At 38.3% G+C, this 25,151-nt stretch overlaps 1 protein-coding gene across 1 annotated transcript in view; it reads right to left on the bottom strand.

Annotated features, from left to right (window-relative positions):
- The window catches only part of peak1 (pseudopodium-enriched atypical kinase 1), a 79,553-nt gene extending 59,655 nt beyond the window's left edge, over positions 1–19,898 (bottom strand). The window contains exon 1 of the mRNA XM_061959656.1: positions 19,688–19,898. The gene's annotated coding sequence lies outside the window, so the exon portion shown is untranslated. The remainder of the gene's footprint in view (positions 1–19,687) is intronic.
- Between the last annotated feature and the right edge of the window lie 5,253 nt (positions 19,899–25,151).

Below are 25,151 nucleotides of genomic sequence, written 5' to 3' on the forward strand. Positions count from 1 at the left end.
AATGAACAACGAATCAAAACCACACGAACATAAAACATTATCAGCAGCTGGTTGTTACAGTATGAATGGACATTCATATAGCCTATTATTTGCGCACTGTTGATTAGAGATGCACCGAAAATACGTCTGCCGAAAAAAGACTTTGACCACAAGAACGCCACTGCCGAAACAGGATGTTGTGACGACGTAGGCAATATGCACCGGATCGTCTGCAGCGGAGGCAACATGTCTGCGATGTGGACATAGTTTAATATAGCCGAGATTAATACACAGATAAATCTACAAAATGAGCAAATATTAAGAGGACGGTGGCGGCTTTTAAGAGAAGAAAGTCCAACTGGAGCAGCAGCGCGAAGCAAGTGTTACGTCATGCTCGCTGCAGCTCGATGGTTGTCGCGGAAATGGAGGGACAGAACTAGAGTCTTTAAACTTGTCTGCAGTCAATAATAAATGGGTTATACTTGTATATTTTTCCCACCAGAAAAAGATGCTAAATTTGTTGTTTTTGATAAAGAAAAAGTCACTAAAAGTCTCTAGTACATTGTACAATAAGCAGCAACATTTGAAAGAAGAGCAAAACGATACAATATAAAAAATATATGTTAATATTAATTAATAACACAGATGCATTTTTAAATGTATGCAAAGCCTCTTTAAAGAAAATCATGGCCCTGCGATGAGGTGGCGACTTGTCTAGGGTGTAACCCTCCTTCCACTAGATTGTAGCTGAGATAGGCTCCAGCGCCCCCCGCGACCCCGAAGGGAATAAGCGGTAGAAAATGGATGGATGGATATCCATCCATCCATCAATCCATTTTCTACCGCTTGTCCCTTTTATCATAGCAAAGTATACAATGACGTGATGGTGACCACGCCCCCTAACCACACCCCCACCACAGGTATCTTGGCAAACTAGGGGAAACCCTGGCACCTTTTCTAGAACTTACTTTGCAGTATTTGTTTTAGTTTGAGGGAAGAGCTACTGCAAATATCTGTATCGGTTGATATTGGTATCGGAAACAAAGTGCTGGATGATATCGATAAAAAAAAGAAGCCAAAATCGCTCAAAGGACAAATTGATATACTTTTTTAGTTGCTATAGTGAAAGGGTTCATAGCTTGACTGACTACTAAAAGCTACACAATATGCTGCAAGAAAATCTGTTTTTAAAGTTGGTATCATATTCTCTGAGGTAAGGCCATGAAAAGGCCCTGTTTTAGAAGATACCTCCAAATAAAGTCTCTTGGCGGTATTTTAGCTAGGAAAGTTGCAGAGTAAACCCCATGCACTGACTTGTTTCCACACCTAATAGCTTCCCAAGAGACATATTTAAGTATTGTTGATACCAACAGCTAACACAGTCCCCTGCTGGGAGGCATCAGGACATTTAAGAATTAGACATAGCAGATCACTCAATCGGCTTACTGCTATTTTATCGCCATTTAGGCTTTTCTGTGGCTGCCAAAACGAGCTATTGCAAGGTCTCAAAGAGGCGTTAACACAACATCACACTGCACTGACAAGGGCACATGTGAGCTGACTGCATTCACAGTGAAAAAGGTCTTGACGTCACCGCTGGCAGAGGATCCACTTTTGTTTTATAGATCCCAAAGGACAACGATGACGCCAAACACCGTTTGTCCAGGCAACGCTATTCAGCTCAAAATGCGTTTACTGCCATCAAGTTTGTTCTATGCTGAATGTATCCTACCAAGAACATGTTTAAATCACTGGCTTTGATGAAAGAACAACGTCTGACACGGCTTTTTGACCCCAGTAAGTGCAGTCATTAAGGTCATCATTGAAGCTTTACAACAGATTGAAGAAAACTTCTAGAACCCTTAAGTACATTTCTAGACGCTACGTCTGAGTCATTATTTGGATAAAAGACTGGGAACAAATACCTTTGGGATGAACTACAAAAAAATGGAGCAGAAGCAAGTAACTAAAAGCAGTGGTCCTATCCAAGCTGTATCAACAAATTACAACTACTAAAGAGCCTTTTTTTCAATCACTAATGCTTACAAACTCTGGGATATTAAGAAGAGTATGGAAAAATTAACAATAAAGAATATTTCAAGTCTTTGGTAACCTTTATAAATGTATCATTCACACATCAATTGGATGAGTAAAAAACTAAACTCATACATCTGTAGCGCCCCCTATGGTCAGTGACTTATGGATAATTTAGTTGTTAAGTCAAAGAAGTTTTGCTTGATGTTTTTACAACCAATGTTGCCCAAACTTTACTCAAATGTCCTTGTCAATCCCCTAAAAGTCTGCAGCACATTTCACAACCTAAGTGGTTGTTTTTGTCAATCCAACATCTAGGGCAGGGGTCTCAATCTTGCGGCACGCGGGCCAATTTGTAATGAAAGTTTAATGTTAGTGCGGCCCGCATGTTTTTTATGAATGGTACTTTGCTGTGTTGTGTGCGGAGCTGAACGAACCTACCAAACACAATGGTGCATATGGCTTTCAGAGGCAGGACATCGACCGGGCTTGAAGCAAGCAGAGAAATATTTCTCAATGGTTCACTACACTTCCCTAAAAACATTTTTAAAGTTGCTGCCCATTGGGACATTATACGCATATATGTTTCTCTCTGACAAAATGAATGAAAGTGATACATACGCGGCCGGATAAAAGAAAAGTAAGGAATTCAATATAGCCTAATGTAGTCTGCAGCCACGTAGCGACAGCTGTCCGTCAGAAATAACAGTGCCCAATAACCCAGAACAATTAGAGGGTCACACAGTTGTTTGTGGGTCATTATTTTTTATTTGCATCGCGCCATTTGCATTGTATTTGCATTTCCTCACACGAACACTACATATTTTTTATTTAATGTAATTAGTTTTTTTTATTTCTTTGATTACGTTTACAACAACAACGGCACTGTCTTATTTCCGCTTCTTTTTCCTTTAAAGGGGAACATAATCACCAGACCTATGTAAGCGTCAATATATACCTTGATGGTGCAGAAAAAAGACCATATATTTTTTAACCGATTTTCGAACTCTAAATGGGTGAATTTTTGGCGAATTAAACACCTTTCTATTATTCGCTCTCGGAGCGATGACGTCACAACGTGACGTCACATCGGGAAGCAATCCGCCATTTTCTCAAACACATTACAAACACCGAGTCAAATCAGCTCTGTTATTTTCCGTTTTCTCGACTGTTTTCCGTACCTTGGAGACATCATGCCTCGTCGGTGTGTTGTCGGAGGGTGTAACAACACGAACAGGGACGGATTCAAGTTGCACCAGTGGCCCAAAGATGCGAAAGTGGCAAGAAATTGGACGTTTGTTCCGCACACTTTACCGACGAAAGCTATGCTACGACAGAGATGGCAAGAATGTGTGGATATCCTGCGACACTCAGAGAGCGGAGGAGGGTATGTCTACAGAATATATTAATTGATGAAAACTGGGCTGTCTGCACTCTCAAAGTGCATGTTGTTGCCAAATGTATTTCATATGCTGTAAACCTAGTTCATAATTGTTAGTTTCCTTTAATGCCAAACATACACATACCAATCGTTGGTTAGAAGGCGATCGCCGAATTCGTCCTCGCTTTCTCCCGTGTTGCTGGCTGTCGTGTCTTGCATACGGTTCAAACCGATATGGCTCAATAGCTTCAGTTTCTTCTTCAATTTCGTTTTCGCTACCTGCCTCCACACTACAACCATCCGTGTCAATACATGCGTAATCTGTTGAATCGCTTAAGCCGCTGAAATCCGAGTCTGAATCCGAGCTAATGTCGCTATACCTTGCTGTTCTAACCGCCATGTTTGTTTGTATTGGCATCACTGTGTGACGTCACAGGAAAATGGACGGGTGTATATAACGATGGTTAAAATCAGGCACTTTGAAGCTTTTTTTAGGGATATTGCGTGATGAGTAAAATTTAGAAAAAAAATTCGAAAAATAAAATAAGCCACTGGGAACTGATTTTTAATGGTTTTAACCCTTCTGAAATTGTGATAATGTTCCCCTTTAACAACAGCACGACGGATAACCCTCGGTTTGCACTTGCTATCCTGGTACTTTGTACAATCTACAAATGCCATGGTGTTCATGTCATCATGAAAGACATGAACATCAAGTGCAAAAACATTACTAACCGCCGATCGAGGACCGTTAAAAGAAGCGGAAATGACATTCTCTGTGCATCGAGACGTTTTCCGTGCATCGGCTAAACACGACAGTGGCCCCAAGTGGAATTAAAATATTAAAATATACTCCAAAGCCTAAAACATGTATTTACTTAATTTCTTATTAATTATTAAGTTGTTATATTTTTTTTTCATCGTATTTTGTGTTAAAAAAAAAAAAAAAAGACATTTGAGAAGATTGGGATTTTTTCCACAAAGCTTTTCTTGTGGAATACCTGAAGCGGACCACCCTCACCCAAACTCTCATAATCAATTTTCATAACTTTAACTCAAAGTTAACAATCAGTTGACCATGGGCAAAACATTTTTTTATAATAGCATGTATGCTAGCATTGAGCACAGCTAATTTCATTGTACAGATAATGAAACATGTTTCTATTGTGCACATGACAATAACCCCTTTGAACCTTGAACTTCCCTGCAAATAAACAGATCTTATTTGCGACTTTTTTTATCTAAAAAATTTAAAAAGCTCAGATAAACAAATAAACACGGCAGAGATTGGATAGTTTAGTCAGGTCACTGGCATGCTACGTGTCCGAGGGGGGTCCAACGATTCGACTGCAAGGTTGGAAGTCAAATCAGACTCCTCCGATCCAAATCGTCAAATAGACTATTACAAGACACCTCTGTTTGTAAAACAGGCAACACTATAGGGATGAATGTTTTAAGACATTTCCATTGTTTTGATTGCAAAACAAATCTGAAAAGTAATTTGGACCACAGCATTAGCATATCCTAAATTAGGGGTCTTCAACGTTTTCCAGGTCAAGGACCCCCAAACTTTGATTGAGACATGGAGCGGGCTCCCCCTACTTACATATTTTGTATAAATTATGTTTTAACTTAAACTGGTCCCAAAGGTACCTTGTTATTGTGCAATACTAAGATATTCAACTAAAACAGTAATGTGCCGCTAATAGCTAGCTGACAACTAATGCACTAATTTCCAGCCGGTAGCTAGCGTGCTAATTGCTAGCTATCTTAAATGCTAGCATGAACCATAATTATTAATGCATGTTTTTATTTTAAACCTGCAAGGTACAGTGAGTAAGGTAGCCAATCCACTGCCATGATAAACTACATATAGTGTGTTGCATCAATGTTAATGTGTGTTTAAGGAAATTTGCGGACAAATTGTGAGGGCAATATAAAAAATATAGTTTTAAAATGTATAATCAACCAAATAATTCACGATCCCTGTGCCTCCAGTATATCCTTAATTTTTTATGTTACACTAAGCTCTTCATCTTCCTACTCCTTTTCAGACATGTCGGAATGTGAAACTGTAAATATGTGATGTGCACGCTGTAACTACATGCATGTTCAAAGTAAACCTAATACTAAAACCACTCGACAATGCTTATCTGGCTTGTTGAGTCTTAATGCTGATTAACACCCCAAAAGGCATTGAAAGTGTACTTTGGCTTAAATTCAAAGATAAAGTTGTGGGGAAACAGGCAGCAAGTCGAAGGTTAGTACGAGGCGAGTAAAAGTGTATTTCCCGAAAGCAGCTATGTGTATACAAAATATGTACGTACACAGAGAGACAATGACAAGTGTACTCTGCTTCGTCCACATGTGCTTGGACAAGGGATGGTTACTTTCACAATTGTACTGACACGGTACTAATTTCTGGTGCATAGGAATCTATACCGGTACCAATTTTCAACACTATTGTGTGTTCATGTGTTAATATATATTAATTGTTTATAATAAAATTAAAATTTTTCAATTTAATATTTAAAACTGTTGCCTAGCCAGGAAGTACTTTTTGTCATTAAACTGAATGTGCCAGTCCAGTCTTTTGTTTAGCCCTAGAAAATGTTTTTACAGCAAGTATTGTACTGATTACACATCAACTGTTTGATTGTAACATGCATCTTAGTTGTAGTTCTGAATATCACATTTGGAGGTGTTGACATTGCTATGAAAAATCGCTAATGAGTAGCATGTATATGGCACAGCCAATGTAAATTAGCACAAAACTAGCGCATCTTGAAAAGTGGAGCCCGACTGTACTTTCGAGCTTTTTCTATAAGGCACGCTTGCTTGTTGCTAAAATTTTAACATTACCCAAAAGCAGTCTGGCTAAGTCCGCTCTGAGTGCTGCTTTGGTGCCAAGTCTGCAACCGGATGTGACGTCAAAAAGACTACATTTACACTGTAGACCAAAGTCGACTGAATTACATTTTTTTCCAGCTGACTGTTTAGTTTACAGGTCAAATGTTCTCTTTATCAGAATCCAGTATAAACGTGCACAGGCCCCATTGTGGCCTCGACATCACTTGCATGCGCAGTTCGACAATGTGAAAACAAAATAAATTGATCGGATTCCGCAAATGAACAAGGAAGTCGCTACTACACAAAAAATACATGGATGCCATAGATCAACGTGTTAGTGGGTTTGTACCGTGACTGTTGTGTAGATGAAGTAGGCAGCTGATGGAAAACAACCACAGGAAGAGGAAGAAGAGAGCTGCATAAAGGAAAGGGATCGTGCTGTGCACACAAATGACGTAGCTCGACCAAAGATGACGTAAAAGTCACCAACAGGTCGCATTGCCGTTTAAACTGCCCTCAAATTTGAAAAGATCAGATTGTAAATGGATTCGGACTACCCCCAGATGTGACCTAAATCGAATGCGAAAATATCAGATTTTAAGCACTTTAGAGTGTTTAGATCGGATATTTTTTTGCCAATATGTGTCACTTGAGGGCAAAAAAATCAGATTTGATGTCCAGTATAATCGGAACCAAGTATTGTGCTGTTTGATTGTACGTGAATCAATACCCGTTAGTACTAAAGGAATTTGGTCTGTACCTACAAAACTACCAATCTCTGTACCCATCCTTAGTCAGGACCAAATCCACTTTGATAGTCATGGTCTAGTCCAAAGCTCCTCTGACCTCTTTCACCCAGACAACTCACACAGTTGCAGAATCAGAAGATCCGGTATACTTGTCAGACAGGGACAGCTACTTTTATAACAACAAACAATGTGCGATCGGTGAGTGTAGGTATAAAGAAAAACACATAACCCGGTCCTGGAATTATGGAATACCTTTCCAAACAACAAACTGTTGCTTTCTCTTATACTATCTCTGATCTAAAGCAGTAAAACTCCCAGGTTAATTTTGTCCCTTCGTTCTGTGTCGGTGTTGTTTTTTCAGAAGAAATTCCTATTGGTGTAAAATAAAAAAAACTTGTGGTTAATTTTGTAATTAAGGTATTGTTTATTCTATTTCCTTCACTTACTATCTAACAATGTTTACTCATATATATATATATATATATATATATATATATATATATATATATATATATATATATATATATATTCTTTATTAGTACTGAATAATCTACTAATTCTGTCAACTTTATTATTACTCATTCTTTAGCCTGCAGTTCACCACTGCACTGCTCTTCAGTGTAAACATTGTGTTGTATGAAGAGGTGTGAGTAACACTACTGTTGTGCGAGTATGCACTCCCTTAACCTGCGGGTCACACCTGCTAGCCAGCTCAAGCCCCGGCTCAGGGTTAAGGGAGAGGTCAGGGGTCATGGCGTCACATGACACTCCCCTCAACAAGATGAGAAAATAAGTTTATGTCAGCATATGTTTGTGTGAGTGCTTTGTTCCAAACCCTGAAAACAAGTTCACCATCTCAACAGTTCCATTTGGTCAGGAATGTTTTAGTTAGGGTTTATCATTTGTTTCAAGTATGGTTGGTCAACGGCCATCATTGAATCAATGGTGAAAGAAGCTGAAGAGCAAACGTGGCAGGGCCAAGTGGAAGTACCTCATTAGAGCATTTAGATGTAAAGGACCGCCAACGCTTCTCCAAAGACGCCACTAATTACATTAAAGTCCACACAATCTGGCAACCTCGAGTAATGACTTTGCTCACTTTCCAACAATCCAACAAATATTTACAAGTGTGGGGATTGGAAACAACAAATGTGTCTCCTGCGGTCTCGACTATAAAACTGTGCATGGAAGTCTGACTAAAAGTCTCCGTCTACCAGGGGTCGGCAACCCAAAATGGTGAAAGAGCCATATTGGACCAAAAATACAAAAAACAAATCTGTCTGTAGGCGTGAAGAAATAAAAGCCGTATAATGAAAAGGCTTAATGAATGCAACACATGATGTAAGTGTCTAAATTAGCTATGACAGCCTAGTATCAAAATGACTATGTGTCGCTTGCTGACAGAATTTTTTTATATTTATTCTACACATTTTTACAACATTGGAAGACATAAGTAAAACAGAGGCTTATGAGAGGCTGAGATAACTCCTGGAAATTACTGGCTTAGAATGGCCAAAGGTATAGATGTGTGTGTCCAAGTTGAAGGAAACGGCAGGTCGTATTCTTCTAATGGATTTATGACAATCTTAGGCAAGCTGGGTAACGTTTGCTATGGTCTGGAACAACCTGGCATACAAACAGCTATGAGAAATGCAGCCAATATTACATACAGATAGTGAGACATGCAAATATAAATTATATACACAGAGGACATCCAGCCATCCTTTTTTTACCGCTTGTCCCTCTCAGGTTTGTGGGTGGGGGGGTGGTTGGGGCTGGAGCTTATCCCAGCTGCAGTCGGGCATAAGTAAAGGAAATTAAATGAGCTCAAATATACCTACAGCTAGCCTAAATAGTTCGTTAGCATCGATTAGTTTATAGTCATGCACTGACCAAATATGCCTGATTAGCACTTCACACAAGTCAATAACATCAACAAAGGTCACCTTTGTACATTCACGCACAGCATAAAAGGTTTGGTGGACAAAATGAGACAAAGAAGGAGTGCCATAAAACACGGCTTTCTGTGGCAGTGTTGGAGAAAGTTATACATGTAAACAAACTGTTGCGTCACAGTCCACACAGCTATGGTGAGCTGAAGGACCGCCAAAATTAGTAGGACAAAACAGCGCCCCCAAAATACTCTCATCAGTGAAGTATAAACACAAACATATTAAAGGTTTTTGTCATGTTTGTCCTCCTACAGAAACCATATTAAAACAAAAAATATACTCCCTTTTTCCATTTTCATACACTTTTGAAAAAGAGCCACTAGGGCGACACTAAAAAGCCAAATGCGGCTATAGAGCCGCAGTTTGCCGACCCACGGTCTGAAACAAACAAACCAAGATGTCGCCGCTGTAGTGGCTGCTGGTTGCAGGAGCTTTGTGCTCTTGTGTACCCTCCTTTTGTGTTGGGTCAAGCCCATTCGAAACTACGCAACAAGGGGTGGCACTTTCATGACTTCTGCAGTGCTTATGGATCTGCCTATAGGGGAGCCTTATGGCCATAGCCATGTTGGCAGCAGAGACCAGCTGCTGGCTCTCTGCCCCACCGGAGTCCGCGTGGAAAGACCGAAGGAGTTGCGCAGGTAGAGACGAGGCTGCGGAGCGTCGGGGTAAACGATCTTCACGGAGCCCTAGCAGAATGAGCATTTATCGGACACTTTGGTTTCCCTAGACCTAGACGGATTCGCACTCCTCTGCGCGGACTGCACATTGGCCAAGTGCTAGTGGGCAGCCTAGGACAGAGTTGGCTCTCTTGGTTACTTCGTTGGGTCTGTGACTGTCTCTGGCTGTGCGGCCCACTCACTCCAGCAAACAATGGCGTGGAGCACTGCAGAGGCCACCACGGTGTACAGTATATGGGTGTTGAAATGCTGTCTTGTTTTGTTGTTTGTCTATGCATGTCACCATGCATAGACAAATGTATGTGCGCAATATGTATTGCTAATTTTTTGTTATTTGACTTGTTGTAGCTGTATGTATAACGGCGCCGCTGAAGTGGCACCTGGTTGCATCAGCTTTGTGTTCTTTTTTTTATGTATTTTACGTAATTTGTGTTCTTTGATGCTTCCCTCTTGTTTTCGTGTGTTGTTTGCCTTTCTTTGTGGACAGCACCGCAACCACATAATTTCCTTATTGTGGGATAAATAAAGTCTATCCTAGCCTATCCTATCCTATTTATTAAAATAATTAGGGACTTTTATAGATGACACAACTTTCCAGCCTTGTTTTCTGCGTACCCAAGTAGGGCTACAACAATTGATCAATTAAATTGATTTATTCCATTACAAAAATTAATAATCGTTTAATTAGTAACTAATAACTAATAAATAATTATCAAATTCAGACAGCACGGAGTGCCCAGAACTTTATGCAATGGAGCGCACATGAGAGCAGTGGTGTGTGGGTGCTGTGATCTGTGTGGCGGCATTTTAAAAAAGACAAACATACATATTTTTACTAATGCACACATGTTAAAAGTACAATTTGAATATTGACAATGTGCATTTACAGGGGAAAAAGAACGAAAGGTCATAACAATCAGCAAAATGTTTGTTTTCCCCTAAAATACGCACTAAGGCTATAAAGTGTGTTTTATCCGATTACTAACAAACTAACCAATAGATTACTTTATTACTAAAATAATTGATAGCTGCAGCCCAATACGCAAGCTTTATAGATATGAACCCAGGTCTGTCCTCATTCGGCAACAATGCCAGAGACAGCCATCTTTGTTGACCATGTCCACCTAGGTGGGAATCAGTAACAAGAGCAACAAGAAAATATACAAGTAGTATACCAGGGGCGGCATGGCGTAGTGGGTAGAGCAACCGTGCCAGAAACCTGAGGGTTGCAGGTTCGCTCCCCGCCTCTTACCATCCAAAAATCGCTGCCTTTGTGTCCTTGGGCGGGACACTTCACCCTTTGCCCCCGGTGCCACTCACACCGGTGAATTGAATGATGAATGATAGGTGGTGGTCGGAGGGGTCATTGGCGCAAATTGCAGCCACGCTTCCGTCAGTCTACCCCAGGGCAGCTGTGGCTATGAAACTAGCTTACCACCACCAGGTGTGAATGATTGATGGGTTCTACATGTAAAGCGACTTTGGGTACTTAGAAAAGCGCTATATAAATCCCAGTTATTATTATTATTATTATTATTATACCAGGAAAGACAAATACTTCACTGAGGTCCACACAAAGACACATTTCTGTCCAAAATCTCATTTCCAGCCTTAGTAGGATTTTCAGTTGTTAATTATGCGGTTTAGTACTGTCGGATACTGAACCTAGTTTGAACCAGATTTAACATCGAAGATGCCTTTTCACCCTGTTCAGACACCTACAGAGCATCAAAGTGTACGACATTCTAGCTCAAGTTATTGAGGTCTGAATCGGTCACTACAGAACCATTTTCACTTGGAAAATCCTGAACGTTCTTATCCTTTTCAAACGTGCAAGCTCAGAAGCCAAAATGTTAAACTGGATCTAATCCTGACTGTGCAGTTATCAGTAAGGATCAGGATTTGCAAAACAAAACCCGGTTTTACCTGGATTTGATGAAGACTTAAGTAGATCTGAATCCAGATTCAGACACAAAGACAAAGATGGAGGCCAGGACCTGCGCTCAGTTAGTTACATGACAAGCTTTAGTTTGGTGTCCAACTTTAAGTAGTCCTGTTGTCCCTATAAGTGGCCTTTATATTGCTGTCCCTGTATGTTGTCTTCTATGCTGTCTGTATATGTTGTCTCTGTATGTTTTATCCATGTATTGTCCCTAAATGTAGTCTATACATGTTATCTCTATATGCTGTCTCCACATGTTGTCTTTATTGTCTTGACATGTTTTCTCTATGTATTATTCCTATACATGGTCTCTATATGTAGTCCATACATGCTGTCTTTATGTATTGTTACGAAAAGTTGTATCTACATAGTGTCTCGTCATATTTTCTCAATGTATTGTCCCTAAATATAGTTCATACATGTTATCTCTATATGCTGTCTCCACATGTTGTCTTTATTGTCTTGACATGTTTTCTCTATGTATTATTCCTATACATGGTCTCTATATGTAGTCCATACATGCTGTCTTTATGTATTGTTACGAAAAGTTGTATCTACATAGTGTCTCGTCATATGTTCTCAATGTATTGTCCCTAAATATAGTTCATACATGTTATCTCTATATGCTGTCTCCACATGTTGTCTGTATTGTCTTGACATGTTTTCTCTGTGTTGTCTCTATATGATGTCCATGCAATGTTTTTCTACATGTTGTCTTAAGATGTTTTCTCTGTCTCCATGTATAGTACCTACATGTCCATACATGTTATCTTTATATGTTGTCTGTATATTTATTGTCTCTATCAGTGTCCTTGTGTTGTCTTTATACATATGTTGTCTCTGTTTTTCTGTTATATCTTTAATTTTGTCTCTGTAAGTTTTGTCCCTATATGATGTATCTACATGTTGTCTTAACATGTTGTTTCTATGTATTGTCCCTAAATGTTGCCTATATATGGAGTCCCCACATGATGTCCATACATGCTGTTTTTAAGTATTGTCACAATATGTTATATCTACATAGTGTCTCGACATGTTGTCTCTATGTATTGTCCCTAAATGTAGTCCATACATGTTATCTCTATATGCTGTCTCCTCATGTTGTCTGTATTGTCTTGACATGTTGTCTCTAAGTATAGTCCCTAATAGTGTTGTCCCGATACCAATATTTTGGTACCGGTACTAAAATAATTTCGATACTTTTGGATACTTTTCTAAATAAAGGGCACCATAAAAAATTGCATTATTGGCTTTATTTTAAACAAAAATCTTAGGGTACATCAAACATGTTTCTTATTGCAAGTTTGGCCCTAAATAAAATAGTGAACATACTAGACAACTTGTCTTTTAGTAGTAAGTAAACAAACAAAGAAAAATTGGTGGACCGGTACTTTTCAGAGGCGGTATAGTACAGAATATGATTCATTAGTATCGCGGTACTATACTAATAGCGGTATACCATACAACCCTAGACCATGAATGTAGTCCATACATGTTTTCTCTGTGTTGTCCCAATGCGTTGTCCCTATTTGTAGTCCCCACATGATGTCCATGCATGTTTTTTCTACATGTTGTCTCTGTCTCAATGTATAGTACCTACATGTCCATACATGTTATGTCTACATGTTGTCTTTATATGTTGTATGTATATTTATTGTCTCAATCAGTGTCCTTGTGTTGTCTTTATACATATGTTGTTTCTGTTTTTCTGTTATGTCTTTAATTTTGTCTCTATAAGTTTTGTCCCTATATGATGTATACATGTTGTCTTAAGATGTTGTTTCTATGTATTGTCCCTAAATGTTGCCTATATATGGAGTCCCCACATGATGTCCATACATACTGTCTTTAATTATTGTCACAATATGTTATATCTACATAGTGTCTCGACATGTTGTCTCTATGTATTGTCCCTAAATGTAGTCCATACATGTTATCTCTATATGCTGTCTCCACATGTTGTCTGTATTGTCTTGACATTTTGTCTCTAAGTATAGTCCCTAATAGTGTTGTCCCGATACCAATATTTTGGTACCGGTACTAAAATAATTTTGATACTTTTGGATAGTTTTCTAAATAAAGGGCACCACAAAAAATTCCATTATTGGCTTTATTTTAAACAAAAATCTTAGGGTACATCAAACATATGTTTTTTATTGCAAGTTTGTCCCTAAATAAAATAGTGAACATACTAGACAACTTGTCTTTTAGTAGTAAGTAAACAAACAAAGAAAAATTGGTGGACCGGTACTTTTCAGAGGCGGTATAGTACAGAATATGATTCATTAGTATCGCGGTACTATACTAATAGCGGTATACCATACAACCCTAGTCCATAAATGTAGTCCATACATGTTTTCTCTGTGTTGTCCCAATGCGTTGTCTCTATTTGTAGTCCCCACATGATGTCCATGCATGTTTTTTCTACATGTTGTCTTGAAATGTTGTCTCTGTCTCAATGTATAGTACCTACATGTCCATACATGTTATGTCAACATGTTGTCTGTATATTTATTGTCTCAATCAGTGTCCTTGTGTTGTCTTTATACATATGTTGTCTCTGTTTTTCTGTTATATCTTTAATTTTGTTTGTTTTTAGTTTTGTCCCTATATGATGTCTCTACATGTTGTCTTAACATGTTGTTTCTATGTATTGTCCCTAAATGTTGCCTATATATGGAGTCCCCACATGATGTCCATACATGCTGTTTTTAAGTATTGTCACAATGTTATATCTACATAGTGTCTCGACATGTTGTCCCTATGTATTGTCCCTAAATGTAGTCCATACATGTTATCTCTATATGCTGTCTCCACATGTTGTCTGTATTGTCTTGACATGTTGTCTCTAAGTATAGTCCCTAATAGTGTTGTCCCGATACCAATATTTTGGTACTGGTACTAAAATAATTTTGATACTTTTGGATACTTTTCTAAATAAAGGGCACCACAAAAAATTGCATTATTGGCTTTATTTTAAACAAAAATCTTAGGGTACATTAAACATATGTTTCTTATTGCAAGTTTGGCCCTATATAAAATAGTGAACATACTAGACAACTTGTCTTTTAGTAGTAAGTAAACAAACAAAGAAAAATTGGTGGACCGGTACTTTTCAGTGGCGGTATAGTACAGAATATGATTCATTAGTATCGCGGTACAATACTAATAGCGGTATGCCATACAACCCTAGTCCATAAATGTAGTCCATACATGTTTTCTCTGTGTTGTCCCAATGTGTTGTGTCTATTTGTAGTCCCCACATGATGTCCATGCATGTTTTTTCTACATGTTGTCTTAAGATGTTGTCTCTGTCTCAATGTATAGTACCTACATGTCCATATATGTTATGTCTACATGTTGTCTTTATATGTTGTCTGTATATTTATTGTCTCAATCAGTGTCCTTGTGTTGTCTTTATACATATGTTGTCTCTGTTTTTCTGTTATGTCTTTAATTTTGTCTCTATAAGTTTTGTCCCTATATGATGTATACATGTTGTCTTAAGATGTTGTTTCTATGTATTGTCCCTAAATGTTGCCTATATATGGAGTCCCCACATGATGTCCATACATACTGTCTTTAATTATTGTCACAATATGTTATATCTACATAGTGTCTCGACATGTTGTCTCTATGTATTGTCCCTAAATGTAGTCCATACATGTTATCTCTATATGCTGTATCCACATGTTGTCTGTATTGTCTTGACATGTTGTCTCTAAGTATAGTTCCTAATAGTGTTGTCCCGATACCAATATTTTGGTACCGGTACTAAAATAATTTCGATACTTTTGGATACTTTTCTAAATAAAGGGCACCATAAAAAATTGCATTATTGGCTTTATTTTAAACAAAAATCTTAGGGTACATCAAACATGTTTCTTATTGCAAGTTTGTCCCTAAATAAAATAGTGAACATACTAGACAACTTGTCTTTTAGTAGTAAGTAAACAAACAAAGAAAAATTGGTGGACCGGTACTTTTCAGAGGCGGTATAGTACAGAATATGATTCATTAGTATCGCGGTACAATACTAATAGCGGTATGCCATACAACCCTAGTCCATAAATGTAGTCCATACATGTTTTCTCTGTGTTGTCCCAATGCGTTGTCTCTATTTGTAATCCCCACATGATGTCCATGCATGTTTTTTCTACATGTTGTCTTAAGATGTTGTCTCTGTCTCAATGTATAGTACCTACATGTACATACATGCTATGTCTACATGTTGTCTTTATATGTTGTCTGTATATTTATTGTCTCAATCAGTGTCCTTGTGTTGTCTTTATACATATGTTGTTTCTGTTTTTCTGTTATGTCTTTAATTTTGTCTCTATAAGTTTTGTCCCTATATGATGTATACATGTTGTCTTAAGATGTTGTTTCTATGTATTGTCCCTAAATGTTGCCTATATATGGAGTCCCCACATGATGTCCATACATACTGTCTTTAATTATTGTCACAATATGTTATATCTACATAGTGTCTCGACATGTTGTCTCTATGTATTGTCCCTAAATGTAGTCCATACATGTTATCTCTATATGCTGTATCCACATGTTGTCTGTATTGTCTTGACATGTTGTCTCTAAGTATAGTCCCTAATAGTGTTGTCCCGATACCAATATTTTGGTACCGCTACTAAAATAATTTTGATACTTTTGGATACTTTTCTAAATAAAGGGCACCACAAAAAATTGCATTATTGGCTTTATTTTAAACAAAAATCTTAGGGTACATTAAACATATGTTTCTTATTGCAAGTTTGGCCCTATATAAAATAGTGAACATACTAGACAACTTGTCTTTTAGTAGTAAGTAAACAAACAAAGAAAAATTGGTGGACCGGTACTTTTCAGTGGCGGTATAGTACAGAATATGATTCATTAGTATCGCGGTACAATACTAATAGCGGTATGCCATACAACCCTAGTCCATAAATGTAGTCCATACATGTTTTCTCTGTGTTGTCCCAATGTGTTGTGTCTATTTGTAGTCCCCACATGATGTCCATGCATGTTTTTTCTACATGTTGTCTTAAGATGTTGTCTCTGTCTCAATGTATAGTACCTACATGTCCATATATGTTATGTCTACATGTTGTCTTTATATGTTGTCTGTATATTTATTGTCTCAATCAGTGTCCTTGTGTTGTCTTTATACATATGTTGTCTCTGTTTTTCTGTTATGTCTTTAATTTTGTCTCTATAAGTTTTGTCCCTATATGATGTATACATGTTGTCTTAAGATGTTGTTTCTATGTATTGTCCCTAAATGTTGCCTATATATGGAGTCCCCACATGATGTCCATACATACTGTCTTTAATTATTGTCACAATATGTTATATCTACATAGTGTCTCGACATGTTGTCTCTATGTATTGTCCCTAAATGTAGTCCATACATGTTATCTCTATATGCTGTATCCACATGTTGTCTGTATTGTCTTGACATGTTGTCTCTAAGTATAGTTCCTAATAGTGTTGTCCCGATACCAATATTTTGGTACCGGTACTAAAATAATTTCGATACTTTTGGATACTTTTCTAAATAAAGGGCACCATAAAAAATTGCATTATTGGCTTTATTTTAAACAAAAATCTTAGGGTACATTAAACATATGTTTCTTATTGCAAGTTTGTCCCTAAATAAAATAGTGAACATACTAGACAACTTGTCTTTTAGTAGTAAGTAAACAAAGAAAAATTGGTGGACCGGTACTTTTCAGAGGCGGTATAGTACAGAATATGATTCATTAGTATCGCGGTACTATACTAATAGCGGTATACCATACAACCCCAGTCCATAAATGTAGTCCATACATGTTTTCTCTGTGTTGTCCCAATGCGTTGTCTCTATTTGTAGTCCCCACATGATGTCCATGCATGTTTTTTCTACATGTTGTCTTGAGATGTTGTCTCTGTCTCAATGTATAGTACCTACATGTCCATACATGTTATGTCTACATGTTGTCTGTATATTTATTGTCTCAATCAGTGTCCTTGTGTTGTCTTTATACATATGTTGTTTCTGTTTTTCTGTTATGTCTTTAATTTTGTCTCTATAAGTTTTGTCCCTATATGATGTATCTACATGTTGTCTTAAGATGTTGTTTCTATGTATTGTCCCTAAATGTTGCCTATATATGGAGTCCCCACATGATGTCCATACATGCTGTCTTTAAGTATTGTCAGAACATGTTATATCTACATAGTGTCTCGACATGTTGTCTCTATGTATTGTCCCTAAATGTAGTCCATACATGTTATCTCTATATGCTGTCTCCACATGTTGTCTGTATTGTCTTGACATTTTGTCTCTAAGTATAGTCCCTAATAGTGTTGTCCCGATACCAATATTTTGGTACCGGTACTAAAATAATTTTGATACTTTTGGATACTTTTCTAAATAAAGGCACCACAAAAAAATTGCATTATTGTCTTTATTTCAAACAAAAATCTTAGGGTACATTAAACATATGTTTCTTATTGCAAGTTTGTCCCTAAATAAAATAGTGAACATACTAGACAACTTGTCTTTTAGTAGTAAGTAAACAAACAAAGAAAAATTGGTGGACCGGTACTTTTCAGAGGCGGTATAGTACAGAATATGATTCATTAGTATCGCGGTACTATACTAATAGCGGTATACCATACAACCCTAGACCATGAATGTAGTCCATACATGTTTTCTCTGTCTTGTCCCAATGTGTTGTCTCTATTTGTAGTCCCCACATGATGTCCATGCATGTTTTTTCTACATGTTGTCTTAAGATGTTGTCTCTGTCTCAATGTATAGCACCTACATGTCCATACATGTTATGTCTACATGTTGTCTGTATATTTATTGTCTCTATCAGTGTCCTTGTGTTGTCTTTCTACATATGTTGTCTCTGTTTTTCTGTTATGTCTTTAATTTTGTCTCTATAAGTTTTGTCCCTATATGATGTATCTACATGTTGTCTTAAGATGTTGTTTCTATGTATTGTCCCTAAATGTTGCCTATATATGGAGTCCCCACATGATGTCCAAACATGCTGTCTTTAAGTATTGTCAGAACATGTTATATCTACATAGTGTCTCGACATGTTGTCTCTATGTATTGTCCCTAAATGTAGTCCATACATGTTATCTCTATATGCTGTCTCCTCATGTTGTCTGTATTGTCTTGACATGTTGTCTCTAAGTATAGTCCCTAATAGTGTTGTCCCGATACCAATATTTTGGTACCGGTACTAAAATAATTTCGATACTTTTGGATACTTTTCTAAATAAAGGGCACCATAAAAAATTGCATTATTGGCTTTATTTTAAACAAAAATCTTAGGGTACATCAAACATGTTTCTTATTGCAAGTTTGTCCTTAAATAAAATAGTGAACATACTAGACAACTTGTCTTTTAGTAGTAAGTAAACAAAGAAAAATTGGTGGACCGGTACTTTTCAGAGGCGGTATAGTACAGAATATGATTCATTAGTATCGCGGTACTATACTAATAGCGGTATACCATACAACCCTAGACCATGAATGTAGTCCATACATGTTTTCTCTGTTGTCCCAATGCATTGTCTCTATTTGTAGTCCCCACATGATGTCCATGCATGTTTTTTCTACATGTTGTCTCTGTCTCAATGTATAGTACCTACATGTCCATACATGTTATGTCTACATGTTGTCTTTATATGTTGTCTGTATATTTATTGTCTCAATCAGTGTCCTTGTGTTGTCTTTATACATATGTTGTCTCTGTTTTTCTGTTATATCTTTAATTTTGTCTCTATAGGTGTTGTCCCTATATGATGCCTCTACATGTTGTCCCTAAATGTTGCCTCTATATGGAGTCCCCACATGTTATCTATGCATGTTTTATGTTGCCTCTCTATATGTATTCTTAGGTTTTTCTTGCATGGTATATTTTGCTGTCTGTATAAGTTGACTATGTGCTGTCCCTGTCTCGCGAGGCGTGGCAGTGGCGTGAAAACGTCATATAACGTCACGTAAACTGGCAGACACAAGACGAAAGTGGACATTTAGGCGGACGGAGAAGGTAAAAACACAAGTGGAAGTTAAAGGCGGACGAGAGGACTTGTCTGTTTTCAACAAGCTAACTTTTTCTTACCTCCCACTCTCTCGACCGCTGTCTTTCTTCTTCTCCTCCTTTTTTCGACGCCTGTCTTTCCTCCTCTCGCGAAAATATCCTTATCTCGTCAGCACAATGAGAGTGTAAAGAGTGTGTTTGGTCCACAGATTCGGCGTTTCTTGTGTTGTCTTTCTGCGCGAAAGGACAACTGCATTCTTTTCTCCGGCGGCGCGGGAGCGCGCTCGCTAAGATCTGGGCTGGTCAACGAGAGCAGCGTGAACGCGCACCTCACAGAGGGCGGGGGGGGGGGGGGGGGGGGTGGGGGGGGCGCAAAATTTAGCTTTTCATACATATTCATAAAAATACTGTTTGAATATCATCATGCAGCTAAAAAAAAAAACAAGTAGTTAGTGACATCTCATGAAGATGACATTGTTGAAATCAATCAATCAATCAATCAAAGTTTATATACAAGTAAAAGCCAGTAAATTAGAATATTTTGAAAAACTTGATTTATTTCAGTAATTGTATTCAAAAGGTGTAACTTGTACATTATATTTATTCATTGCACACAGACTGATGCATTCAAATGTTTATTTCATTTAATTTTGATGATTTGAAGTGGCAACAAATGAAAATCCAAAATTCCGTGTGTCACAAAATTAGAATATTACTTAAGGCTAATACAAAAAAGGGATTTTTAGAAATGTTGGCCAACTGAAAAGTATGAAAATGAAAAATATGAGCATGTACAATACTCAATACTTGGTTGGAGCTCCTTTTGCCTCAATTACTGCGTTAATGCGGCGTGGCATGGAGTCGATGAGTTTCTGGCACTGCTCAGGTGTTATGAGAGCCCAGGTTGCTCTGATAGTGGCCTTCAACTCTTCTGCGTTTTTGGGTCTGGCATTCTGCATCTTCCTTTTCACAATACCCCACAGATTTTCTATGGGGCTAAGGTCAGGGGAGTTGGCGGGCCAATTTAGAACAGAAATACCATGGTCCGTAAACCAGGCACGGGTAGATTTTGCGCTGTGTGCAGGCGCCAAGTCCTGTTGGAACTTGAAATCTCCATCTCCATAGAGCAGGTCAGCAGCAGGAAGCATGAAGTGCTCTAAAACTTGCTGGTAGACGGCTGCGTTGACCCTGGATCTCAGGAAACAGAGTGGACCGACACCAGCAGATGACATGGCACCCCAAACCATCACTGATGGTGGAAACTTTACACTAGACTTCAGGCAACGTGGATCCTGTGCCTCTCCTGTCTTCCTCCAGACTCTGGGACCTGGATTTCCAAAGGAAATGCAAAATTTGCATGGTTGGGTGATGGTTTGGGGTGCCATGTCATCTGCTGGTGTCGGTCCACTCTGTTTCCTGAGATCCAGGGTCAACGCAGCCGTCTACCAGCAAGTTTTAGAGCACTTCATGCTTCCTGCTGCTGACCTGCTCTATGGAGATGGAGATTTCAAGTTCCAACAGGACTTGGCGCCTGCACACAGCGCAAAATCTACCCGTGCCTGGTTTACGGACCATGGTATTTCTGTTCTAAATTGGCCCGCCAACTCCCCTGACCTTAGCCCCATAGAAAATCTGTGGGGTATTGTGAAAAGGAAGATGCAGAATGCCAGACCCAAAAACGCAGAAGAGTTGAAGGCCACTATCAGAGCAACCTGGGCTCTCATAACACCTGAGCAGTGCCAGAAACTCATCGACTCCATGCCACGCCGCATTAACGCAGTAATTGAGGCAAAAGGAGCTCCAACCAAGTATTGAGTATTGTACATGCTCATATTTTTCATTTTCATTTTCAGTTGGCCAACATTTCTAAAAATCCCTTTTTTGTATTAGCCTTAAGTAATATTCTAATTTTGTGACACACGGAATTTTGGATTTTCATTTGTTGCCACTTCAAATCATCAAAATTAAATGAAATAAACATTTGAATGCATCAGTCTGTGTGCAATGGATAAATATAATGTACAAGTTACACCTTTTGAATGCAATTACTGAAATAAATCAAGTTTTTCAAAATATTCTAATTTACTGGCTTTTACCTGTATATATATAGCCCTAAATCACGAGTGTCTCAAAGGGCTGCACAAGCCACGACATCCTCGGCTCAGATCCCACATCAGGGCAAGGAAAAACTCAACCCAATGGGCTACAATGAGAAACCTTGGAGGGGACCGCAGATATGCTCTTTTAATGTCTACCGCAGGGGCGTCACTAGCTTTTAAGGACAGGGGGGGCTTTGCCCCCAGGAGATGCACAGGATGCGAGCGAATGTTACGCACGAGCACAAAACTTCACAAACGGCTAACAAAGACTTAGAAATTATTCATTGTTATTATTTTTATTTTTTTTAAATGCACGGGACGAAATGAAATGCTCCCCGGGACGATGGCTTTTAACCATATATTTTCTTTTTCTTTTTATGTATTCATTCATTTTACATTTTATATTAAATGTCTTGGTTTTTCCTCCCTCTGAAAATCCTATTAAATGTTTAACAAGCCATCCTATAATAATAAAACAGCTATTAATGTAACAATACAATAAAACAAATATATTTAATGATGTTTTTTTTCATTATTTTAACAATAGGCTTATGTATATTACTTTATATAGATTCTACAAGAAACACAAAACTTAAAAAATAAATGATTTACAATTGCACACACAAGGTTTTGTGCAGCTTCACTCATTGTAAAGGAAGATAATGTGCTTCGTACATCTGCAGGACCGCAAGCAAGGTCGCAGAGAAAATGCGGGCTGGAATTTGAGTGATGTGGGCATTTTCTATATGAACAAGTGGAATGGATTGGATACCGACGCACGAAAGGGGCTCTCTACCTTACGCTACGAAGTGAGGGGAAACTGAGTGAATAATAACAGGTTATATGATTATTTATTTAAACTCATATTTGGGCCACTTTATAATGAATATGTCCGCATTTATTTGTAAAAACAAAACAAAAAAACAACAAATTATTTAGGGGGGGCTTAAGAATATTTTAGGGGGGCTTGAGCCCCCCTAAAATAGGCCTAACAACGCCAATGGTCTACCGGTATATGCATTTTGTGTTCTTTGTAGTTTCCCTCTTGTTTTCATACCAAGATGGCACCGGAAATGGCCGCCACGGTGCAGCGCTCCCTTGTGGTTGTTGCATATATCTTTATTTCTTACATTGAACACAGGGAGCACCATCCATCAATTTTCTACCGTGTGTCCCTTTTTTGAGGTTGCGGGGGGTGCTGGAGCCTATCCCAGCTGCATTCGGGCGGAAGGCGGGGTACACCCTGGACAAGTCGCCACTTCATCACAGGGCCAACACAGATAGACAGACAACATTCACACTCACATTCACACACTAGGGCCAATTTAGTGTTGCCAATCAACCTATTCCCAGGTGCATGTTTTTGGCGGTGGGAGGAACCCACACAGTCACGGGGAGAACATGCAAACTCCACACAGAAATATCCCGAGGCCGGGATTGAACTCAGGCACAGGAAGCGCAGTCTACCAAGTTAAATTTCTTGTGCGTTAAATATACTTTGCCAATAAAGCTGATTCAGATAATGTCTCCCTAAAGTAGTGATTCTCAAATATTTTCTGTTACGCGCCCCGCATTCTCCACCGTGAATATAAATAGTATAATGTCTATAAAATTGTTATAACTATATGTGGAGGGGGGCGTGGCCTGCCGCGGAGCGGGGTGTTGAGGGACCGGCCTCGAAGCAGCGGCAGGTGAGTAGATTGCCCAGCTGGGGCTCAATCCCTCCATGCGTGGATGAAAATAAAACCTTGCTTAACCCTGTACCCCGGGCTCAAGAAGATCTGTCGGCATCAGGAGAACCCCCCCAAGAGAGAAACCTCCACACTATACTTCTGCATAACCTTGTAAACCTATTAACAATACAGGAAACACACCGGTCTTTCCTCATCTCCCACTGTGGTTACAGTGCAGCCAAGTGCTACAGACGCCCCACTATTTGAGAAAGACTGCCCTACTGAAATCTTTTTTCAATGTTTTAATTAATGAAAATTTTACCCGTCATACAAGTGTAAAAAGAGTGCAAACACTTTTTAAGGCGGCTTTGTAAAAAAAATTAAAAAACACAAAAAAGCCAAAGAAAAATCAAAACGCACTACTGCTTTCATTTTTTTTTTGGTTAAATATAACTTATTTAAAACAAAGAGAGTAAGATAAGTAGGAAAACATTGATTTGTTTCTCTAATCTCTCAAGCATTAATTTGATTAACGATTTAGATAGCGCCCTGTGATGAGGTGGCGACTTGTCCAGGGTGTACCCCGCCTTCCGCCCGATTATAGCTGAGATAGGCTCCAGTGCCCCCCGCGACCCCAAAGGGAATAAGCGGTAGAAAATGGATGGATGGATTTAGATAGCATAACAGCCTGAACAACATGGTGTCATCTCTCATCCTGAATGATCAGAGTCAGAGTGTCTGACTCAAGAGTCAGAATTTAAGAGAGTCTGACTCATAGTCAGACAGGACTTCAGCCTCTACCCGAATGAAGGAGGTAAGGAAGTTCAAGATGAGGTCATGAGGAAATACTTTGGATGACGACATCGCTCAACACTCCTGAAGTGGTACAATTCAGAACTCAAACATACCCCCCCGCCCCCCAAAAAAACACATTAAAACTGAGGCAGGCAGCAGCTAAACTCATAAAACTAACACACTGTGCTGCCAACTTACTGCTAACTAGAACTTAATGGGGATAAGCAAACACTAATAATCCTTTAATACTTCATGAATAAAAACTTGAATACTCGATACCCATGAACAAACACTTGAATAGGCCATAATAATCCTGCACAACGTGATGACATGCAATACCAAAGACAATCATGTTGTACTCATTAAAGAACATGATTATTATTTGTATTGCATCAATTGTCTCTAACATTTGGGTTATGTTTGCTTTGTTTAAATGTAACTTAGATATTGGGTTTTCACTATATAAAGCGCTTTGAGTCACTAGAGAAAAGCGCTATATAAATACAATTCACTTCACTTCATACGAATAAAATAATTTATTAGAATACAAAATTCCTAAATATACAAGTGTTTACAAATACATTTTACCAGGAATTAAATCAAATAATTTCAATTACCATAAATGATGACCATGGAACGTCTGCAAACATTTGAATTCTATGTACTTGTACATCGGATGGCTTTATGTGTCACACAAGCCATCTTATGTCTTATTGAAAAGAAGATATTATTCATCTCATTAAGTAATTCATAACTGACTTAACTATTTATGAACTGTTGTATTGAGAATAATTTGATGCAAATTGTGTACAAATTAAGAATAGGAAGAGAACATATGTGTTAGTAATTGCTATGAAGTGGAAAAGGGAAAGGATTAAGTAAACGTTGCTTCTTTCTACTACTTTGCGGACATGTATAGGAAGAAAAAAATGAAAATATGTAAAATATGTGATGTATCATATTGGAACTGTATACATG

Source organism: Nerophis lumbriciformis, linkage group LG05 (genome assembly GCF_033978685.3).
Source record: "Nerophis lumbriciformis linkage group LG05, RoL_Nlum_v2.1, whole genome shotgun sequence".
Taxonomy (NCBI): Eukaryota; Metazoa; Chordata; class Actinopteri; order Syngnathiformes; family Syngnathidae; genus Nerophis; species Nerophis lumbriciformis.